The sequence below is a fragment of the Hylobates moloch genome, unplaced genomic scaffold (assembly GCF_009828535.3).
Source record: "Hylobates moloch isolate HMO894 unplaced genomic scaffold, HMol_V3 SCAFFOLD_4, whole genome shotgun sequence".
Classification (NCBI taxonomy): domain Eukaryota; kingdom Metazoa; phylum Chordata; class Mammalia; order Primates; family Hylobatidae; genus Hylobates; species Hylobates moloch.
The window spans coordinates 112,032,270-112,055,577 of NW_026652279.1; the positions used below are offsets into that span (position 1 = coordinate 112,032,270).

The 23,308-nt window shown below is 41.3% G+C and overlaps 1 long non-coding RNA gene across 1 annotated transcript in view; it reads left to right on the forward strand.

Moving 5' to 3' along the window:
• Positions 1 to 23,308, forward strand: part of LOC116467291 (uncharacterized) — a 106,416-nt gene that overhangs the window by 61,332 nt on the left and 21,776 nt on the right. Inside the window, exon 4 of the long non-coding RNA XR_009213267.1 lies at positions 16,640 to 16,856. This is a non-coding gene — a long non-coding RNA (uncharacterized LOC116467291). The remainder of the gene's footprint in view (positions 1 to 16,639; positions 16,857 to 23,308) is intronic.

Here is a 23,308-nt window from a genome sequence, read left to right on the forward strand (position 1 = left end):
TGCCTAATTGTTACTTTAAAATATGCATACTTATTTTCACTCCTGGGATGGCTAAATTGCTACCAGACTGACCACAGATAAACAATACAAAGAGCAACTATCTGAAGGCATCAGAAAGTGAGTAACTATAAGCAGATTATGGGGATTAGTTGGCACATGTGTGAAAGGATAAGACAAGGTGTGTCTTCCCCATTTATGGTTTTTAGCTTAAGAGCAGGCCTTAGACAATGCCCATAGTCTTTCTGGCCTGATGAACTAGAAGAAAGAGTTGAGAGCAGCCAGAGCCAGAAGAAAGTGAGAGGAAACCTCTAAAAGAAGAGTGCCAGAGAGGGGAGCCCCAAATTCCATGCATCAGGTGCCCAACTTTCTGGCTGAGTCCCAAACTTTGTGTGCATGTGGCACACTGCAAGCAGCTCAGTAAAAGGTCAATGACCTAACTGAGATAAAAGCTACTGCCCAAAAGACAGAGTTTGCAGTTTTGCCAAAACGAAAACACCACACTCACTGGGAGAAGTGTAACAGAAACGCAGAATCTCCCTAACAAAACATTCCCAATGTCCAGGAAACCATCCAGAATTGCCCAACATACAAAGAACAGGAACCAGATTCCTGACCTATTCTGAAAAAATATAATCAGTGAAGATCAATCTTGAGATGATCTAGATATTGGAATTAATAGATGTAGATTTTAAAGCAACTGTTACTACAGTAATTAAAGAAATATTTATATTTTTATGTGCTTGTATTAGAAAAGAAGAAAAGTCTAAATTAATGACCTAAGGCTACCTTAAAAAGCCAAAAAGATTAGAATAAGTTAAATCCCAATGCAGTAGAAGAGTAGAACTAATTAAGGTAGGAATAGATATCAACAAAATAGAAAACAACATTAGAGGAACTATGTTGGTTATAAGAGATGCAGTTTAAGTATAAAGACACAGATAGGAGTAAAATTGATTCTTGAAAAGATCAAGAAAATTGGTAGAACCATAGCTAGACTGATCAAGAAAAAAAGAACACAAATGATCAATATCAGGAATGAAAAAGGGGATATAACTACAGATCCTGCAGACATATAATAAAATGATATGTTGACTACCCTTTTTGCCTGCTGATTCCTGGACACTAGGAGTCCAACATGCCTTGTCAACAATCATAAATTATAGCTCAGTGGGACACTTGCTGTGTCCTCTGGCAAAAATGTGCCCTTTTAGGGTCAAAGCCTGCAGAACCCAGAATTATGGGGGCAGGAAGGACAAAAATACCCCAGTGGGTCACTGGGCATGATGACAAGTGTGATCCTTCCTATTTCCACCCCTTGGTTACATGTTCAGTACACTGGAACATATTCAGAGCTTTTTGGGTGTAAAGATTTGGGTACAGGAGCACTGTCATTGAGAGCAGTGCTCCAAAATTCATTCCATAAATACTGAGCTGTCTCCATCACCATGGCCAGATTTTCATATTTTTTTTCACCCCTGGCCGTGTAACACACCTCACAGCAGACCCTTTGCTTAAACAGCTTATCTGTTTGCTCCCTATCACTTCTGCAGGAGAAAAATGGAGTGGAGTGGGGGAAAGAACCTAGTTCTTTCTGCAGGAGAGAGAGTTAGTGCTTATGGTGTGCATTTTTATATGCCCCAGTCTCCCTAGCAGTTAGTTCAGGGCCATGTGATTTGTTCTGGCCAATGGGTGTGAGCAGATCTTCTGAATTGAGGCAGTGAAAAGCCAGTGTGATTCCTCTGTGGCTCTCTTTTTCGGGTATGGCAACCTTGGAGGCCATGTATTCCAGATGGTGTAGCTGTGAGTTGCAGGAGCACTGCCGAACAAACAGCAACTTTATGTCCTGTCAAAGTAACCTTTATCCTGCTAAGCCTCTGAGATTCCTGGTTTGCTTGTTGTGGTAGCAAGTGCTAATTACCTTGATTAATAAATCTATTCTCTGCACACCCACCAATCAATAAAAAATTCAGAACCCTGATTATAAATGTTTTCACCGTTGGTCAACTAAGAATCTCTTGTAGGTTGCTATGCACTTAGCATTTTGCTGGGTGTTTTGTTATCAGTGCCCACTCTGAGTGGATGGAGCCCACTTTCCTGGTGGGTCATGGACTCCCTTGTATCAGCAGATGAATAGAGAGGTTAAGAAGCATCACGAGTCAGCTTTATTTAGTTCTTATCTGGACATGGACAAGGTTACAGCCTACCCAGATATGCAGAGGGTATTCAGTGCTACATATTCAAGCTCCTTTCCTGGCTAAATTTCTGTTGATTTCTCCCATTCCTATAACTGGAACATCACCTGTTAATTTCTTAATGTACGTGCACACAACAGATTCTTACTATGTATTCTCTGTCTAGCCAGGAGCATTACAACTGCTTCCACCACACCACCTCATTTGGCTATCTGAGTCTTGGGGTTAATTTCTGAGCAATTAGTGCTGCTGTGGTCATTTTTTTTTTTTTTTAGGCTCAGTCTTATCAGATTGGATGCCTCTCGCTTTGAACCCACACTTTGTTGCTTCATCCTTATGACTCCTCTATTTCCCTCTTCATCCTTTTATTAAACAAAACTTATTAACGCTGTAATCAGACCAGCAGCATTGTGCAATAGGCACAAATGTTAGGTGCCTTACACATGCAATTTTGTGCCCAACTTTGGCAGCAGTTGTTTTTATTCTGTCTTCACAGATGAGGAAATGGAGGCCCAGTGAAGACACAAGAGAAGTATTAGTGACCTGCTACTTTTAGATATAATCTGTATAGAGAAATAATATGGATATAAAAGAAGTTGTTAAAAATAATCGCAATATCTGTATATTGTAAACCAGCAGTCCCCAATCTTTTTGGCACCAAGGACAGGTTTTGTGGAAGACAATTTTTCCACAGACCAAGGGCAGTTGGGGGATGGTTTCAGGATGATTCAAGCACATTATATTCATTTTGCAATTTATTTCTATTATTATTACATTATAATATGTAATGAAATAATTTTACAACTCACCATAATGTAGAATCAGTGGAAGCCCTGAGCTTGTTTTCCTACAAGCTCATATGGGACCTCATATGGGGTTGATGGGAGACAGTGACAGATCATCAGGCAGGCATTAGATTCTAATAAGGAGCATGCAACCTAGATTCCTCCCATGTGCAGTTCACAATAGGGTTTGCGCTCTTGTGAGGCTCCAGTGCTGCCGCTGATCTGACAGGAGGCGGAGCTCAGGCAGTAATGTGAGCAGTGGGGAGCAGCTGTAAATATGATGAAGCTTCCCTTGCTCGCCCACCACTCACCTCCTGCTGTGTGGCTTGGTTCCTAACAGGCCATGAACCAGTATTGGTCCACGTGGCCCAGGGGCTGGGGATCCCTGTTGTAAACTACTTAACATTGCTAAGAAAAACTAAAGAAGATATAAATAAATGGAACAATATGCTGAATTCTTGGAATGAAAGAATCAGTATTGTTAATTGTCTCCAAATTGATGTATAAATTCAAAGCATTCCCAGTGAAAATCCCAGAAGGCTTTTTTTTTCTTTTTTCTTTTGTTAGAAGTTGATAAGATGATTCTAAAATTTATATAGAAATGCAAAGGACTTAGAATAGCCAAGATAATTTTGAAAGACAACAAAGTTGGGGGACTCATACTACCTAATTTTGAGACATAAAACTATTATAATCAAGGTAGTGTGGTAATGGTATCAAGATGGACAATATATAAGTAGATATAATGGAAACATAAATCTCATGTATCTGGTCAATTGACTTTTATAAAGGTTTAAAGGCACTTCAACAGAGAAAGCATAGCCTTCTTAACAATTGATCATCCATTCCTAAAAACAGGAAAAAAAAAGCAGAAAACTCCTTTGATTCAAACCTTGCAACATATCCAAATCCAAAAGAGATCATAGGCCTACTTTCAAGATCTAAAAATATAAAATTTCTAGAAGGAAACAGAAGAGAACATCTCTGTGACAAAGTATTAGGAAAAATGTTTACAAATCCCATACCAAAAGAATAAACCATAAAAGAAAAAAACATAAATTGGACTTCATTCAAATTAAGAACCTCTACTCTTTGCAAGAAACTTAAGAAAATGAAGAATATCTACCTACTGGAAGAAAATATTTTCAAATCACATATCTAATAAGAGACTTGCATACAGAATATATAAAGAATTCCCTTAACACAGTAATAAGAGAACAAATAAACCGGTAAAATAGGGCAAAATATTTGAACAGGTACTTTACCAGAAAGGACATATGGATGGCAGATAAATGCATTAAAAATGTTCAATATCATTATTCCTTAGGGGCAGATTAAAACCACACTGAGATAGCACTACACATCTGTTAGAATAAAGACTGACCATGGCAAGTCGAGGGTGGGAAGCAACTGGAACTCTCATGTACTGCTGATGGATGTGTAAAATGGTACAATCATTCTAGAAAATAGTTAGTTTCTTTAAAAGCTAAACATATAGATAGCAAATAACCCAGTCATTTTACAGGTATTTACCGAAGAGCAATCAAAGTATGTGTCTATACAAGGACTGAACATGATTATTCATAGAAGCTTTATTGTAATAGTCAAAAACTAGAAACAACCCAAATGTCCATCAGTGTCCATCAATAGATGAATGGATAAACAAACTGTGGTATAGCTGTACAATGGGATACTTATCAGTAAAGTAAATGAACTATTAGCACATGCAACACGAGTGAAATTCAATGTAATTATACTGATAGAAGCAGATAAAATGACATACTGTATGATTTTATTTATGCACAAATCTAGAAAATTCAGACATTTATAGTGACAGCAGATAAGTAGTTGCCTGGGGATAGGGGGAGTGGAGAGTAGTGGAAGAAAAGGATTTCGAAGGGGCTAGAAAAACGTCTTGGGATGATGGATATGTTCATAATCTTGATTGTGGTGACAGTTTTACAGGTATATGTATATGTATAATGTCAAACTTATCAGATTGTTCTTATATAAGTACATTATTTTATATCATTTACACCTCAATAAAGGTGCTAATAGCAAGTAAATAGGGGATATTTATTGAAAGGCAGGTGATGATAGGGTGAAACAATTTAGCTTTGAAGCCAGGATGCCTGGGTTACTAATTTGTTTCTTTTACTCACTGGTTGTATCACTTTGGACTGGTTAACTCTTCTGGGCCTCTTTTTCTGTGTCTAAAATGGAGAAAACTATTCCAACTTCTGTGGGTTCTTGTGAGCATTAAGTTAGTTTATTAATATAAAGCACTTATGGTACTCCCTGGTATGTAAGAAGTATTTAACAAATGTTAAGAAATTATTATGCACTGGGCACCATGTGAAGTGTTTTATGAGAATTATCTCATTTAAACTTAACAGTCCTCTGAAACAAGTAACAATATCCTTATCCTTTGTACCAATATCTAAGTGAAAAGGAGAAAACCAAGCTGCAAAGAGGAGGTTTAACTTATCCCAGATTGGTTACATAGGAGGCAAGAAGCAGAAGCCAGATTTGAGTAAAGGCAGTCAAACTTCAGAACCCACACTTTTAATCCTGTGAATAAGTGCTAACAGGTGGGGCACTGACTCAGGTGCTAATAAGAAAGTTGTCTAGACAGTGCCCATGTTTTCAGAGCATTTCATTCTCTGAGCCTTGTGAAACTATTGAAGACCAACATGTTTGGGCAGCTTTCTGAGTGTGCCTCTTATGATTACTCCTGGCAATCATCTTAGTGCTCATCAATCCTATTTCTTTTTCCTGGGCACAGGGTCAAACTATTTCCCAGCCTTCTTGTATCTGGTGAGGTCATGTGACTAGTTCTTGCCAATGCAATTTGAGCAAAGCAGTGTGTCATTTCTAGGCCAAGGCAGGTAAGAGTGGGTGGCTTTCTCCTTTTTCTACTTTCCCTACCCATTTCTGCTGGTTTGTGTTTAAAATGGAGGAGCCACAGCATGGGAGAAGCCTGCTTCCTGAAAGACCACCTGGAGCAGAGCCCCTATTGCTGACCTGTGCAGAACCATACTTTATGTGTTAAGTCACTGGGATTCTGAGATTATTTATTAAAACAAGTAACATGACATTGCCAATATACTACTCTTATGCCAGTATGTCACTCTTATGCCAATACGTTACTCTTATGAAATATTACTTTTGCTGAAACGTTCCATCTCCAAGAATTTCTAAAATATGGATCAAATACGTAGATGGACTCTTTTGCTAGGAGATGGACCACAGAGTTTTGTAGTAGAAGTTTAAGTAATAGGAAATAATATATAATTAGTAGGAGGTAACATATGAATGACACATGGAATAAGAGTTTCAATATTTATTTATCTGAGATGGAGTCTTGCTCTGTCGCAAGTTGGAGTGCAGTGGTGTGATCCCAACTCACTGCAACCTCTGCCTCCCGGGTTCAAGTGATTCCCTTGCCTCAGCCTCCTGAGTAGCTGGGATTACTACAGGTGTGCGCCACCATGCCTGGCTAATTTTTGTATTTTTAGTAGAGACGGGGTTTCACCATGTTGGTCAGGCCGGCCTCGAACTCCTGACCTTGTGATCTGCCCGCCTCGGCCCCCCAAAGTGTTTCAATCCTTAAATTCCTTCCAAGTTACAATATTTAAATATCCTTCATCTCACTCATGGAGCCTGAGTGGTGACCAGTGTTCTTCGTTCCAATTCCCTGTTGGCCTTTGCTCTGTGTGCATCCTGTTTCTTGGGGCTTTAGTTGTGGGCATCAGCTCTTGGCTTTCCAAGATCCACAAGAAGTTGAATAATCTCTGGCCATCTCAGATGTATAATTATCTCCTTGGGTTGTTTTAAAACCTACCACTCACATCTCAAAAACCTATTCAATGGGACAGGTTGCCACCATCTGTTTTTCAACTGCCATTTTTTTTTCTTTCTTGCTCGTTGGAAGGTTTGTCTTCTAATTATTTTATCAGCTTCCCCATATGTGATGTGTCTTCTTTCATACTGTGCCCTGTCTGTACTATGACAATTCATGGTCTGCAGACAGAGCTGTGGTTCCTGGCCCACAGCTGGGTTGCAACTCCGTCAGTCTCCCGGCACCAGAGTCTTCTCTTGGGTTTCTGGGGTTCCAAGTGAGAGAGAGAAAAAGAACACTCAGCACCCTGGCTTGGGGACCATCTGTGACAGCCTGAACACATAGCATTATTTTTATGTTTTCCCTCTTTTCTAGTTCTGTATTGGAAAAAAAAAAAAGGCCAGAGACAGTAGCCTTTGTATTACTGGAGTTCAAGAGGTTTAGGGAGAGGACAGCTGTTCACAATGCTGGATAGTGAGGGCCTCATGTCATCGTCATGGAAGGGGGCTTGATTCTAGGCATCTGATTCTGAGCACCTGCTGTTTTTGCAGAAGGTGATAAATCACTCAGCACAGCACTTCAGAGGCTATCCAGAGGGGAATCTGATCCTATAGCCCTATGCTCCCATTTTACTGATGAGGAAACTGAACCCTAGAGTCAAATTGAGAGTTCCTCAAAGATAGTCAACAGACCGAAGCCAGTCTGAGAACCACTTACTCCTGGTGGTTGGAATATAGAAAGTGACAGTAAGTTTTTAAAAACTTTTATGGTAATTTGACAGAGAAATTTTAAGTCATCTAGACCTGTATTTCATATGTCTTTAAAAGTCCAGGTATGTTGTCATTTGTTTTATTTTTTATAATAAACTTTATTTTGGGAACAGTTTTAGATTTACAGAAACATTGAGAAGATAGTACAGAGAGTTCGCACATACTCTGCAGTATCTTATAGATAGTGTAAGATAGTAAAATTAATATATTACATTAGCTACAATTAGTGAGCCAATACTGATACGTTATGATTCATTAAAATTCATACTTTATTCAGATATTCTTAGTTTTTAACCTAATGTCCTTTTTCTCTTTCAGAATTCTATCCAGCGATACCATATTACCACTAATCATCATGTCTCTTCTTGATTGTGACAATTTCTCAGACTTTTCTTGGTTTCCATGACTTTGAAAGATTTGAAGATTATCGGGCAGGTGTTTTGTAGGATGTCCTTCAATTGGGATTTGCCTTTCTCATGATTAAACTGGGCTTATGGGTTTGGGGGAGGAAGACCAGAGAGCTGAAGTGCCATTTTCACCACATAATATCAAGGTTACATACTTTGCACATGACTTATCACTGTTGTTGATGTTGACCTTGGTCATCTGGCAGAGGCAGTCTTTGCCAGTTTTCTTTACTGTAAAGTTATCTTCTTCCCTGCCCCTACTTTCATACTATGCTCTTTTGAAGGAAGTTACTATGTGTAGGCCACACTTAAGAAGTGTGGAGTTGTAGTTTATTTTAGTGTACTTGACAAGAAATTGGTTTGTGATATATTGAAAGTGAAAGTGGTCCTCCAACACTGCTCGTTTGAGAAGAACTGCTCTAAAAACCCTGCGTAAGGGCACACAGACGAAACGCTGGGACAGAGCCCAAGGCATCTTGGCTTCAGTCCCAGGTCCTGTCATTCCCCAGAGCCTAACTTGTGCATCCATCTAACTGTGGGGCCAATTTGGCTGGCTCTGTAACACCACAGACTACCCCCTAACTTTACATGAATCTTAAGGAGTGCTTCAAGTCTTGGTGGACGTTTCTGGAATACTAGTTTCCTCTAACCTTGATGCATTCATTTGTCAGAGTTACTGTTTTAGGTCAGGTTCAGTGGCAAATAGGTTCTGAGATGAAGATTTGTACACAGAAAATTCTTTTGGGGGGTGATAGGAGAAGGACAGGTCAGAAGGAGAAGTCAAACGTCAATGCAGTCCAAATAAAAGCCCCTGCCAATCTTACGGTGAGCTTTTGGACCTGGGATGGCGGTTCAGAGTTGCTCTGAAATTAAGCAGAAAGATCAGCTTTGACTGCCCCCACCCCACCCCACCAAAACCACCCAACACATACACATTGACTAGGTACTGGATTGGATACTGTCTGTCTTTGGGAGGGAGGTGTCATTGGGAAAGTTGGCCCCCTTAGCCCATGGACATAACTTAAAAAGGAACTCAGCTAAGCCACCAGAAGTCAACACTCCTGGCAGCTGGGGGATGAATACTTAGGACCTGACGAGTGATCTGGATGGCACCCTGCAGCACTTGCCACAGATACGATTACTGTTTTCAATTCTTTTGCCTTTGTGTTGTGTCTAGATTCCAGGAACCAGGAGGTTGTTTGCTGTACTCTCCCTTGTACAGTTAGCTGTCTCTAGTGCCTGAATGCACTAATTGTCCTTTGGGTATGGATGAGGTAATGAAGGAAAGGGATGCTGGGAAGAGAGGCCACATGAGAAGGTTAGTGTGGGTGTAAGACACAATACAGAGGATTTGTATTTGTGCCATCTGCCTGCTTCTATGATTCATCTGGGTCTGTGCACCCTCGTAATCAGTAGGCTGCAGCAAACTAAGTGTTGCTTGCTAAAGAAAAATGAAAGCTGGAACTTCAGCAGGGAAGAAAGTATATGCCCCACCGTGATGAGTACAAACAAACACACAGCATCAGGGAAGCCACACAGAATGAAGCTCTGAGAAGACTGTTAGCGTTTTCCCTGCACGCCCCAGGGGAAAAGGTGTAAGTAACAGAATTATTCCAGTTGGTCAAGAATTCATCTTTCCTGTCACTTGTCTCTTGTGGGAGTTCACACTTGCTTAGTCCCACCCATTTTGATTGAGAGTGAAAAGAAGGACATTTTAATTTAAGAGCAGAAGATGGAAATTGAGGGCAGAACAAATTTGGCAAATGTAAATTCTTATCCAAAAATCATGCTTCCTGTACTTGGCACCTTGTTTCTCCGATTCTGCCTGATGTCCATCTCTTTTTCTCATTGCAGTTTGAATTCAGGCATGTGTCTTTCCTCTCAGCTTCACCATGCATAAGAGGATACTTGGCACGAATGAGCTCATCCTGGCTGATAGGAAAATCTTATAATTAGGCAAAGAAACTCAAAAGAACTGAAGCCCTTTTCCCTCCATGAGCATCTTTCACTAACTGGCCTAGGAGTTGGTGCCTACCATTTGGATTATATGTAGCTGTGGGGCAGGAAAGGGTTAAAGGATTTAGAAAGAATTGAAATAAAAATGAAAATTTTTTCCCTATTAAGATAGCAGAAGTTCGAATGTGAATCACTGTTTTGCATAATAAGCATGGCCATATAATAATAGCTAACATTGTTGAGTTCTTTCTTAGTGCTGGGCACTGTGCTAAGCACTTTATAGGGGTTATCTCATTTTATGTTCATCATGACTCAATAATGTGGATATTATTACAACCCCTCAAGACAGATGATGAAACTAAGACTTGGAGAGGTTAGGCAAGTTGCCTAAGTGTGGAGATAAAATTCGAATCTAGGTACCAATGTTTTTCAACCACTCCTGTACTGCTTCAGTAGCTATGGGATGGGGATGGGGGAGTGGTTTGAATGGCAAAATGGGAAATGTCCTCACATAGGCCTCCTAGGGAAAAGCCCTTCTGAAAAGCATCCTACTGTAAGTTTCCTTCTTGTAGCTTAGACCGTTTTCTTTTGTGCTAACAAGAGAGACCAAAGGGACGGTTGAGATCTGAAACTTAAGTCAGAACCTTAAGATTGAATTTGGGACCTCTGATATTGACTCAGAGTCTGTGGCATGAAGATGATGACCAAGGCCATAGATTTGGATAAGATTGTTCCAAGAGGAAATGTGCAAAAAGGCGGTCAAAGAGTTCAGGCTGGATTTTGGGAAGCCAACATTTAAATTAGGACATGTAGAGGAAAATAAGCCAATAGAAAGGTCCAGAAAGAAGAGTTAATCTTTCTGTGGTAATCCAGGAGAGGGAGGTGTGTGGCTATCCAGAGGCAATGAGCAAAACTGTCAGGTTGGATGACATCTTGTCTTCTAAGACGGGAGGTGGAAGGAAAGATCAGAAGAAAGGTGACTACATCAGAAAATGGAGAGGTAGCAGAGTTAAGGAAGTCCACGCCAGGGCCTGTATAATCTCAAGGAAGTAGAATGTTCATTTCTTTGGGGTTTTCACACTCAATTCCTTCCTTCCCCAAGTATCCCATTAATTGCCACCCCTGCCCCAGATGGCGCTCAAGCAGGAGCACCTCAACCCAAGAGTAATCCAGCTGTTGACCTTGACAAAATCATGTTGGCTTGACAGAGAGAGAGAAAGATGTATCTGTGCCTTTGCTGGGAAGCTGGTGATAGAGACCATGGCTGCACCACTGCCAGCTCTCATGTGGCTCTGTTGACAGGTGTTTCACCCTCTGATGAACTTCTCCAAACTTTCTTGGAAAACCAGCTGGGCAGTTTTACCTTTTGTCTACTGCCTTGGATGGATCTCATTTCTATCCTAGTTTGGGGTTAAGTATTTTCTGGCTGCCTCCTGCCCTTGGAGCATCCAGAGACAGGTGACATGTGGACACTCTGCTCACTCCTCTTTCTACTGGGAACTTTGGGCTGAGGCCAACTCTTGTGAGTGCTACAGTGCTTGGGGGTTGGCAAATTCAAGGTAAACACTGCCTGACGTCAGACTCCTGTGAGATATCCTACATCCAGACTCCCACAGTGGGAGCTTGCAGCCTGGCAGGTCTTCCTTTCCTTCAGTGCTCTGGTGCCTGCCTCATTTATGTGGCTGTTAGTTGAATATTTTGTACTTTGAAAATATATGAAACCCATTAGTCAGTGGAGTAGGACTTTAGCACTCCAATCTCTCATTTTATGGACAAAGAGACTGAGGTTCAGAAAGGATTGACTTGTCCAAAGTCACATGGCTGGTTTGAACCCAGGTCTTCTGGTTCTTAGTCCATAGCTCTTCTCATTTTTATCGTGCAATAAAAGATAGCTCATCACAGAAATGTAAAGAGAAGGAATGGCGACCTCTCTCCTTTCCCACAATTCTTACCAGTTTTGTATCTCTTGCTCCCAGTTAGACAGGTTATAACTGACTTTGTCTCTTCATGGAAGGGTACCCATAGCTCACACCCATAGCTAAAACCAACTCAATCCCCTGAATCATTTCTATTTACAATCTATTTCCTGGATTTAAAAAATTAGTGAACAAATCTCTTCTTTCTGCAGATAGGAATATACCCTTAGGGCAACAATCCTGGAGAAATTTGACTTAAATTTAAACCAGATTACAAAACACTGGGACAGGCATTGGTGGAGGTGGGATGAGATTATCATAGTAGTTCAGTGATGAGTGTTTAGCATAGTCTATTCTAAGTTTATAACAACGCTGGGCATTGTTCTATTTTACTGTACAGGAAACTGGGTCACAAAGAAATTAAATAATTAACCTAGGTCCCTAGGGTTAATTGTGTTAATTAAGTCTCAGTGCCGGATTTCAAATCTTGGTTTAACTGGCTCTGATGGCTGTGCTCTTTCTACTACCCAGTGGTTCTCTAACTTGATATATAAAAATTTTCTGAGAAGATTATTTAAAAAGTAGTTTCCACCCAATCTGAGGATTCTGATTCAGCAGGGCTGAGGTAGGTTGGAGAATCTATATTTTAAAAAATGCCCTCAGTGGTTCTGGCATAAAGTGTTGGGAATTCCTGGAGGAAAAAAACAGAGAGGTGGGGGGCAATGGGTGCAGATAGCAGCTTCCCCTCTTTGACAGCTTGGGGCTAGGCCAGCCACTCTCCAAGCCTCACAGCCTCCCTAGACCTGGTCAGGTGTCCTCTGACTGCAAAGGGTGAGAGGCCTCGGCAAGCTGTGCTGGAGGAACTCGTACTAAGACGAGGCTCCCCAGCGTGGAAATCCGAAGTTCACCCAGAAGTTTCAAAGTTAGGGATGTAGTTCCTTCTCTGTTGTTTTCCTTTCCAAAGAAAGACCCACTTCCAACCATACTCTAAGCCCAGAGGTGGACTCTGCCTTGTCTCTATTCTTAGTGTTGGCACAGGTGGCTGGCCTAGGGAAGTGCCCAGTGTTCATTGGATCATGAATGGTGGAGGGCATGCTAGGGCATTCAGTCCTGGCGAGTTAGGTTCAAGGGCTTCCCTTTCTAAGTGTCTCCTATTTGAGTGTTACACTCTGTATGGGGGCTACCCTCTGAAATGTAGCCCTAAGGAACACATAGCTGAGGGTCCCAAAGTAGGCAGTTTTCTAAGGGGCATAGAGATGAGTGTGTGTGATAGTTTTTATCCTCCCTGATATTTTACAAATTGAATCTCATTTACTTGTGGGAAAATAGAGATTAAATTTCTAATCTAGCCAGCCTGTAATTATTTCTTTTCTTTAGCCAATCACTGATACTTCAGGCGACTCCTTCCCAATCCAGAGTCAGCAGCAAGTATCATTAACTCGCCTTCTAATATTTCTCCCAGATAATAAGACAAACAATCAGGAGATTCCAAGAGCCTGAAGCCTAATCAAAGAATCTGGTCTTTTGGTTCCTTGATATCATCACATGCCCCAAGGCTCTAATTTTCCATGCCTACAAACCTCAAAAGCTCAAGTAAAGGCCTCTGATGATTTTCCATAATGTGATTCCATGTGTTATAGAATTCTCTGCTTAGCTCCCACCTCCAGATGTACACTACGTTTAAAGTAAGCCAACATGCACAGAGACACAAGATAACTCACCATCTTGATAGTCGAAACTGTATCATTTACCTGAGTTTCCTCCTCCTCACCCATGTCATCCAGAAAACTGAAAATGGTCCAGGCACAAATTAATGAAACAGGTGGATGGGAGACATGAGGTGGTCATGGTGGCTGTGGTGACCTGGTGGGGTTATGCGCTCCCCAAAGGAGGCAGGTTCCATTTAGACACATTCAGTTTATTCCAGGTGATAACACAGGCGAAAGGCTGGCAAGTGTTCTTATTCTTCAGGAGAAGCTTCAAATATGAATGCGATCTCCAGATTTAAGAGATACTGGTGTTATAGACTACCTATCTTTCCTTTCCTTTCCTTTCCTTTCCTTTCCTTTCCTTTCCTTTCCTCCCTATGTCACTCCTTATTTCCTTGTCCTACAAATATTGTTTATGTACTCCCCAAAATTCATATATTGAGGCCCTAACCCCTCTACCCTGTGATGATAATGGAGATTGGCTCTTTGGGAGGTAATGATGGTTAGATTAGATCTTGCAGGTTGGGCCCTCATGGTGAGATTAGTGGCCTTAGGAAGAGAGAGAGATCTTTTGCTCCCCTCGCATGCATTCACTGAGGAAAGGCCACGTGAGGACATAGTGAGAAGTTGGTGACTGCAACACAGGAGTGAGCCCTCACCGGGACCTTAATTCACTGGCACCTTGATCTTGGACTTTTCAGCCTTGAGAACTGTGAGAAAACACATTTCTGTTGCTTAAGCCGCCTGGTCTATTGTATTTTATTAGAGCAGCTCGAGAAGACTAACATAGTTGATCATGAGTGCTGGACAACAAATTATATCCTTAGATCAGATGATTGCTGACCGTTTGCCTGCTTTGTTGTAAAAAGGGCATTAAAAAATGAAATTAGGGATGGACGAGTGGGTACAAAAGGGAGAAGGAATTAACACAATTTTGAGGTATCAGCAGGTAGGTAGGGCTGGTTGGTTGCTTTCTAAACAGCTGTGCTTGAAGTAATATTTTAGCAAGATAGGGGCTTTGGAGCCTGCTTGGGAAGGCTCAATTTCCTTCCTTCCTTCCTTCGTTCCTTCTTTCCTTCCTTTCCTTTCCTTTCCTTTCCTTTCCTTTCCTTTCCTTTCCTTTCCTTTCCTTTCTCCTTTCCTTTCCTTTCCTTTCCTTTCCTTTCCTTTCCTTTCCTTTCTTTCTTTCCTCCCTCCTTCTCCCCCCCCCCCCATTTCCTTGTCCTACAAATATTTATGGAGCACTCCCTCTCTAAGCACCTCCACCCCCCGCAACCCCCAACCAACTGCACTAGGCCCCTGAGAATACAAAGGAGCAAATGACTTGGTCTTTGTCTTTGAGGAGCTTTAGGCTCCCTAGAGCTCTGATTTGTCTAAGTGGAGCTGTGAAAGGAGGGCAAGTTTTCCGGGCCATCATTTCTGCACCCGTGACCCCTGGGAGTTGACATAGAACTAGTGGCTGCTCTGGTTCAGAGTCAAGTGAGAGGAGGTGCTTGAATGCTGCTCTCCTGTATCAACATCTCCCTCCTAATTTAGATCAGAATTGATTATTTGGTTGTGGGCAGCATGGCAGAGGGGAGAAGGTTCAGAGAGGCCGCATTGCTGAATCGCTTTCCTTCGGGTAGGTTGGATTGTGATTGCCATGAAGTGAAAATATCCATAACCCTGAGTGGTCATGGGTTTGAGCATGTGTAGCCACTGCTCCTATAACTTGGCTGCTGGTGGCTGGTGGCAACCAGGACAAAGAGAGAAGAGACTCTTATGTTAGAGAAATGTAGTGTTTATAATAAAGTAAACCTTATAGCATTTCTAAAAAAAGTATTCAGGCAAGTAAATGGCAATCAGTAAACCATCTGCTAGTGAGGTCCACCCAAAGCCCATTCATTTATTTACTCAGTAACCTATCATTGTGGAGGGCATTGGATTAGGGGCTGTGGATATTGGTGATTAAGCTGCAGGTCTTGCTTGGTCTGGCAATTGAAAAACTGATTTTTCCAGACACTGTATCTGCATATCTTGGCTTCATGAAGATAAGGACCCGTGGCTGCATAGGTCTAGGGGATAGAGCAGAGGGCTTCTGGCATTTAATCTCTGTTAAAAATACTTTTCAAAATCATTTTACCAGCATATCAAAGCCATAAAATATATTAAGTTAAATAAGAAAAAAAAATCAGAGATGTAACTGTTAAAATCTAGAGTATTTTAGATGAAAGACTGGGACATGAAAAGTAAATTTTCAACTTGAGAACACTTTGTCTCAAGGGAGGTTTAAAAAAAAACACCTTAAAAACAACAAGAGCTTCAAAGCAAGTGTTTTTATCACTGGCAAAGCAGGTGGTCCCACATTTGTTGTATGCAGGGCTCGGGGAAGCTTAAACTTAAAATGCTTAATGATTTTTTAAAGTTCAGCTAAAAGACATTATTTTGGGATAGAAAAAAGTCTATTTATTCCACTCTAGGTACTCCGAAGCAGGGTATGGATTCTGCTTTCATCTTCCAATGCAAGCCTGTTTCCACAGGGTTGAGATCTGGCATGGACAATTTCAGCCTGAAATAATTACTTTTAGAAATTTGCAATGAGTGGAAACAGTCATGTAGAGCTGTGGATCTTGCTACCTGGATCAATAACTTCTTCTAGTTAAGATTCTTGCCAAGGAAAACAAGGAATATCAAATTTCATAGACCTAACGAACCACTGGAAACTGCTTGCACCCATGTGTGCAAGGATCGCTTTTTATGATTTATACAAACCAAAGCACTCATTGGAATAAGAATAATAGCTAACGTTTATTTATCATTTATTATCCTGGCCACTGTGCCAAGTATTTATATACAGTGAGTTATTTAATCCCTGCAACAACCCATGGGTAGGTACTATTATTTTTCCTTCTTTATAGATAAGAACATTGAGGCACAAAAATGCTAAATTATAGAGTGGGATCAATGTGTTGCTTGCTTAGAAAATGAGTCAAGTTCCATATGTGTGAGTAAATGTGAACATTCCCATTTCCTTGTCATTTGGTTTTCTTTCTCAAGTTTGGTGTGTTTGCTCTGTGTTCACAGGATATTGTTAACTTCTTAGTCCTTTGAAGAAAAATCAAATTTTTTCTTAAGAAGAGACTTTTGAAACTCACAATATGAATTCAAGAAGCAAAAAAGAAAATCAAATTTCACAAACGGGATACCAATAGCTTGGAAAAATCCATTGCTTTCGCAGGGTTTGTTGTTGAGGGAACCCTGCCTTTCCCAGCATCCTTGACATTTCTTCCTCAAATAAAAGGTAATAAAATGCAACCAACTGACTCCTTTTCTAAGTGAATGACATATTTACTCTACTCTTTAAGTTTAAACTCTTAGCAATTCCCCAATCCTTAGTTCCCATGAAATGTAATGTTCTCCTCCTAAAATGTTTGGCCAAGTTGGGGAAGGTAGGCATGGCAGTGTGAGCCTGTAGCCAGGTTCCAAGGTTTGCTTGAGGTCAGGAGGTTGAGTCTAGCCTGGGCAATATAGCAAGACTCTGTCTCCACACACACACACACACACACACACACACACACACACACACACACTCAAAAATTAAATGTTATTTCTAGTCTTCTGCTAGCTTTTGAATGTGTTTGCTCTTGCTTTTCTAGTTCTTTTAATTGTGATGTTAGGGTGTCAATTCTGGATCTTTCCTGCTTTCTCTTGTGGGCATTTAGTGCTATGAATTTCCCTCTACACACTGCTTTGAATGTGTCCCAGAGATTCTGGTATGTTGTGTCTTTGTTCTCGTTGGTTTCAAAGAACATCTTTATTTCTGCCTTCATTTCATTATGTACCCAATAGTCATTCAGGAGCAGATTGTTCAGTTTCCATGTAGTTGAGCGGTTTTGAGTGAGTTTCTTAATCCTGAGTTCTAGTTTGATTGCACTGTGGTCTGAGAGACAGTTTGTTATAATTTCTGTTCTTTTACATTTGCTGAGAAGAGCTTTACTTCCAACTATGTGGTCAATTTTGGAGTAGATGTGGTGTGGTGCTGAAAAAAATGTATATTCTGTTGATTTGGGGTGGAGAGTTCTGTAGATGTCTATTAGGTCCACCTTGTGCAGAGCTGAGTTCAATTCCTGGATATCCTTGTTAACTTTCTGTCTTGTTGATCTGTCTAATGTTGAAGGAAATAGAGACACAAAAAACCCTTCAAAAAATTAATGAATCCAGGAGCTGGTTTTTTGAAAAGATCAACAAAATTGATAGACCACTAGCAAGACTAATAAAGAAGAAAAGAGAGAAGAATCAAATAGATGCAATAAAAAATGAAAAAGGGGATATCACCACCGACCCCACAGAAATACAATCTACCATCAGAGAATACTACAAACACCTCTATGCAAATAAACTAGAAAATCTAGAAGAAATGGATAAATTCCTCGACAAATACACCCTCCCAAGACTAAACCAGGAAGAAGTTGAATCTCTGAATAGACCAATAACAGGCTCTGAAATTGTGGCAATAATCAATAGCTTACCAACCAAAAAGAGTCCAGGACCTGATGGATTCACAGCCAAATTCTACCAGAGGTACAAGGAGGAACTGGTACCATTTCTTCTGAAACTATTCCAATCGATAGAAAAAGAGGGAATCCTCCCTAACACATTTTATGAAGCCAGCATCGTCCTCATACCAAAGCCTGGCAGAGACATAACCAAAAAAGAGAATTTCAGACCAATATCCTTGATGAACATTGATGCAAAAATCCTCAATAAAATACTGGCAAACTGAATCCAGCAGCACATCAAAAAGCTTATCCACCATGATCAAGTGGGCTTCATCCCTGGGATGCAAGGCTGGTTCAACATATGCAAATCAATAAATGTAATCCAGTATATAAACAGAACCAAAGACAAAAACCACATGATTATCTCAATAGATGCAGAAAAGGCCTTTGACAAAATTCAACAACTCTTCATGCTAAAAACTCTCAATAAATTAGGTATTGATGGGACGTATCTCAAAATAATAAGAGCTATCTTTGACAAACCCACAGCCAATATCATACTGAATGGGCAAAAACTGGAAGCATTCCCTTTGAAAACTGGCACAAGACAGGGATGCCCTCTCTCACCACTCCTATTCAACATAGTGCTGGAAGTTCTGGCCAGAGCAATCAGGCAGGAGAAGGAAATAAAGGGTATTCAATTAGGAAAAGAGGAAGTCAAATTGTCCCTGTTTGCAGATGACATGATTGTATATCTAGAAAACCCCATCGTCTCAGCCCAAAATCTCCTTAAGCTGATTAGCAACTTCAGCAAAGTCTCAGGATACAAAATCAATGTACAAAAATCACAAGCATTCTTGTACACCAATCACAGACAAACAGAGAGCCAAATCATGAGTGAACTCCCATTCACAATTGCTTCAAAGAGAATAAAATACCTAGGAATCCAACTTACAAGGGATGTGAAGGACCTCTTCAAGGAGAACTACAAACCACTGCTCAATGAAATCAAAGAGGATACAAACAAATGGAAGAACATTCCATGCTCATGGGTTGGAAGAATCAATGTCGTGAAAATGGCCATACTGCCCAAGGTAATTTATAGATTCAATGCCATCCCCATCAAGCTACCAATGACTTTCTTCACAGAATTGGAAAAAACTACTTTAAAGTTCATATGGAACCAAAAAAGAGCCCGCATCGCCAAGTCAATCCTAAGCCAAAAGAACAAAGCTGGAGGCATCACGCTACCTGACTTCAAACTATACTACAAAACTACAGTAACCAAAACAGCATGGTACTGGTACCACAACAGAGATATAGATCAATGGAACAGAACAGAGCCCTCAGAAATGATGCCGCATATCTACAACTATTTGATCTTTGACAAACCTGACAAAAACAAGAAATGGGGAAAGGATTCCCTATTTAATAAATGGTGCTGGGAAAACTGGCTAGCCATATGTAGAAAGCTGAAGCTGGATCCCTTCCTTACACCTTATACAAAAATTAATTCAAGATGGATTAAAGACTTAAATATTAGACCTAAAACCATTAAAATCCCACAAGAAAACCTAGGCAATACCATTCAGGACACATAGGCATGGGCAAGGACTTCATGTCTAAAACACCAAAAGCAATGGCAACAAAAGCCAAAATTGACAAATGGGATCTAATTAAACTAAAGAGCTTCTGCACAGCAAAAGAAACTACCATCAGAGTGAACAGGCAACCTACAGAATGGGAGAAAATTTTTGCAACCTACTCATCTGACAAAGGGCTAATATCCAGAATCTACAATGAACTCAAACAAATTTACAAGAAAAAAACAAACAACCCCATCAAAAAGTGGGCGAAGGACATGAAAAGACACTTCTCAAAAGAAGACATTTATGCAGCCCGAAAACACATGAAAATATGCTCATCATCACTGGCCATCAGAGAAATGCAAATCAAAACCACATTGAGATACCATCTCACACCAGTTAGAATGGCCATCATTAAAAAATTAGGAAACAACAGGTGCTGGAGAGGATGTGGAGAAATAGGAACACTTTTACACTGTTGGTGGGACTGTAAACTAGTTCAACCATTGTGGAAGTCAGTGTGGCGATTCCTCAGGGATCTCGAACTAGAAATACCATTTGACCCAGCCATCCCATTACTGGGTATATACCCAAAGGACTATAAATCATGCTGCTATGAAGACACATGCACACGTATGTTTATTGCAGCACTATTCACAATAGCAAAGAGTTGGAACCAACCCAAATGTCCAACAGCGATAGACTGGATTAAGAAAATGTGGCACATATACACCATGGAATACTATGCAGCCATAAAAAATGATGAGTTCGTGTCCTTTGTAGGGACATGGATGAAACTGGAAAACATCGTTCTCAGTAAACTATCGCAAGGACAAAAAACCAAACACCGCATGTTCTCACTCATAGGTGGGAATTGAACAATGAGAACTCATGGACACAGGAAGGGGAACATCACACTCCGGGGACTGTTGTGGGGTGGGGGGAGGGGAGAGGGACAGCATTAGGAGATATACCTAATGCTAAATGAGGAGTTAATGGGTGCAGCAAAACAACATGGCACATGGATACATATGTAACAAACCTGCACATTGTGCACATGTACCCTAAAACCTAAAGTATAATAATTTAAAAAAAAAGGAAAAAAAAATTAAATGTTTGGTCTTCTACAACCTGGCTTTCCACTTCTGATTCCCAACCATGCTCTGGGACCACCTGTCTCCTGTGCTGAGGAAGGCTGAGAAAGCACTGTGTTCTTTGAACACAGTGCTCAATCCATGCTGCATTGATGCCTTTGCTATGACAGTTTCCCCTGGTCTCTTCCTCCTCTGAGTCTAGCTCGAGGGCCACTTCCGAACAGCTGCAGAGTTGAGCTGCTCCTTGGTACACTTCACTGTTGAACCAACCTGGGCCACAGGTGTCGCAGTAAGGTTGTCTTCAGAGCCTCACCCTGCAGGAAGAAAGTCTGTGAAGTGTCTGGCCCTGGCACGAAGCTGCAGAATCTTGGTGAATCAAACAACTTCTCCAAGCCTCAAAGAAGGCACTCTAAAAATTGCGAAGCACTAATTGAAGGAGAGGAGAGCATCAGGGATTCCATCCTCCACTTACTAGTAGCTGTCTTATTCAGTTGGGACTGCCGACCCCCAGATAGCCTTCGTCCCTGGAAATGTGCCTAAGATGCATGTCTCTTCACATGCTTGGGCCTTCCAGAATGTACCAAAAGCCAGGGTTAAACAATGTCAGCGGGATGAACACATTTCAGTGGCAAAGGCTGTTGGAAACTACCACTGTGTTACATTTCACTTTAAACTCCTCACCTTGAAGTGAAGCTAAGTCAGGCCAGAGAATTGAATGGATTTGCCCTTGGCCACAGTATGAGGTGGTGGAGTAAGCGGAAGGAGAATGTGGTATGTGTTACAGGCTGTCAGTATTTGCCAGACTATGGTCTTTTAAAAAATATATACATACATTGCACAAAGAGTTTGGCATTATAAAAAGAATCTTTTAAGTACCACAGTCTTTTATCCAGAACATTATTAAGAACTTTTTATTAAAAATTAAGATGCTTCAGAAACCATATAAAATTTTAACAGGCTCTACCTTTCCACTTCGCCTTTTCCACGGCACCTCAGGAGAGGTGGTAGAATTCTCAAATGTTTGGAGAACTCTGCGAGGAACATTCTACTTTGCCAATTTGTCCCTGTATTGGCCCAGGGCAGCCATTTACTACCTTGTTTTTGGTTATTTCAGCTGCTGCTAGGCGTTCGCCTTCAAACACATCTGCATTGCTGTGAGGACACTGCCCCAGAGGCGGAACATGATGTGTTTCTCAGAGCTGCGCATTGTGGGCTGTGGGCTCCCACAGCCCCGTGTGTGTGAGCCTGTCGGCACTCACCAAGCTCTTCTGAAGTTCTCTGTTTTCCTCTGACTTCTCTTCCGGATGGGAACTTAGGTACGGGACCAGCCTCATATATATTCATCAGTGCAGGTCCCTTTGTTCAACTCAAATGAGCACCATATGGGGTTCCTTCTTTCTGTGGGCCTCAGTCCCTTCTGTGCTTGTCTTTTAAACTAATCTGCTCACATGGGGAGAGTCTTTTAAAATTTTTCCTGAATGTACCTCTTTTTATATTCAAGAGACCCTTTGCCATTCTAGGGTGCTGTAATTTGACAGATAAATCCTTGTCCCACTTTCCCCTGCCCTGGTTTCTCACCTGGATCCTGGCCTCTCATTCACCTGCCGTCTTTCAGAGTGGAGAGTGCTCACCCTTCAGTCTCCTATTCACTGCATTCCCCCAAATTCCCTTCTCTTGGGTGGTCTGCTTTATCACTTTCATATTTCTCTAATTCTAATAGCAAGACTTCAAGCCCAGCTTGAGAAAGCATACATTTTCCTCCTTCATGTTCGTACAGTCCATTGGACATCCTTACCATCAGCTCTTGTTGGTTGAAAGATCTGAAAACTTTCAACTGGCCGTTTCCTGAGGTTCTCTTTTTTGTTCATGGAGAAGCAACTGGAGCCCTTCAGTCTGGGCACGGTCAGGAATTTTCTGGATTGCTGCTGTTATTCTTTTATTCAGTAAACATTTGCTGAGTCCCTTCCATATAAAAGTCGGTATCCCAGGGGCTGGGGATACAAGAACATGACCAAGGCCCTGCCTAAAGGAGCTTGCAGGCTGGTGCGGGAGACACAGTGACACATATTGCCTTCTATTGGATACCAGTGCAATAGGTTGGAGTGGGAGCAGGATGTATGGGATGCTCCGCCCCATGCCAGAGGATGGACCACCTCATTCAGTAAGGGAAGGGGTGTCAGGGAAAGCTGTCACCAAAAAGCCCTAGTTGAACTGAGCTGCGAAGCACGATGAGTCATTCGCCAGGCAAAGTCAGCCAGGGCATTCCTGGTGGAGGCAGCCACACAGGCAAAGGCTCAGAAGTGTGCAAGGGGGTTGACTATGTCCATTCTTTTTATGAATGTTGTCAAAGCTTCAGTAATCTTGCCCCTGTGCGTTTCTTGTCTGCCCTGCAGGCAGAATGAGCTGTGAGTGTGTTATCAGGAAAGGTCAAAGACTGCATGGCTGGTGCGAGGGGCTGCGGGGCTGGGCCAGGGAAGGGGGAGGGAAGGGTGAGTCACTTGAAAGTTTTGTGTGCTGAGACATGGCTCTTAAAGGAGTCCTGGGGTTTTTGCAGAGGAGAAAGTGCTTAAAGGC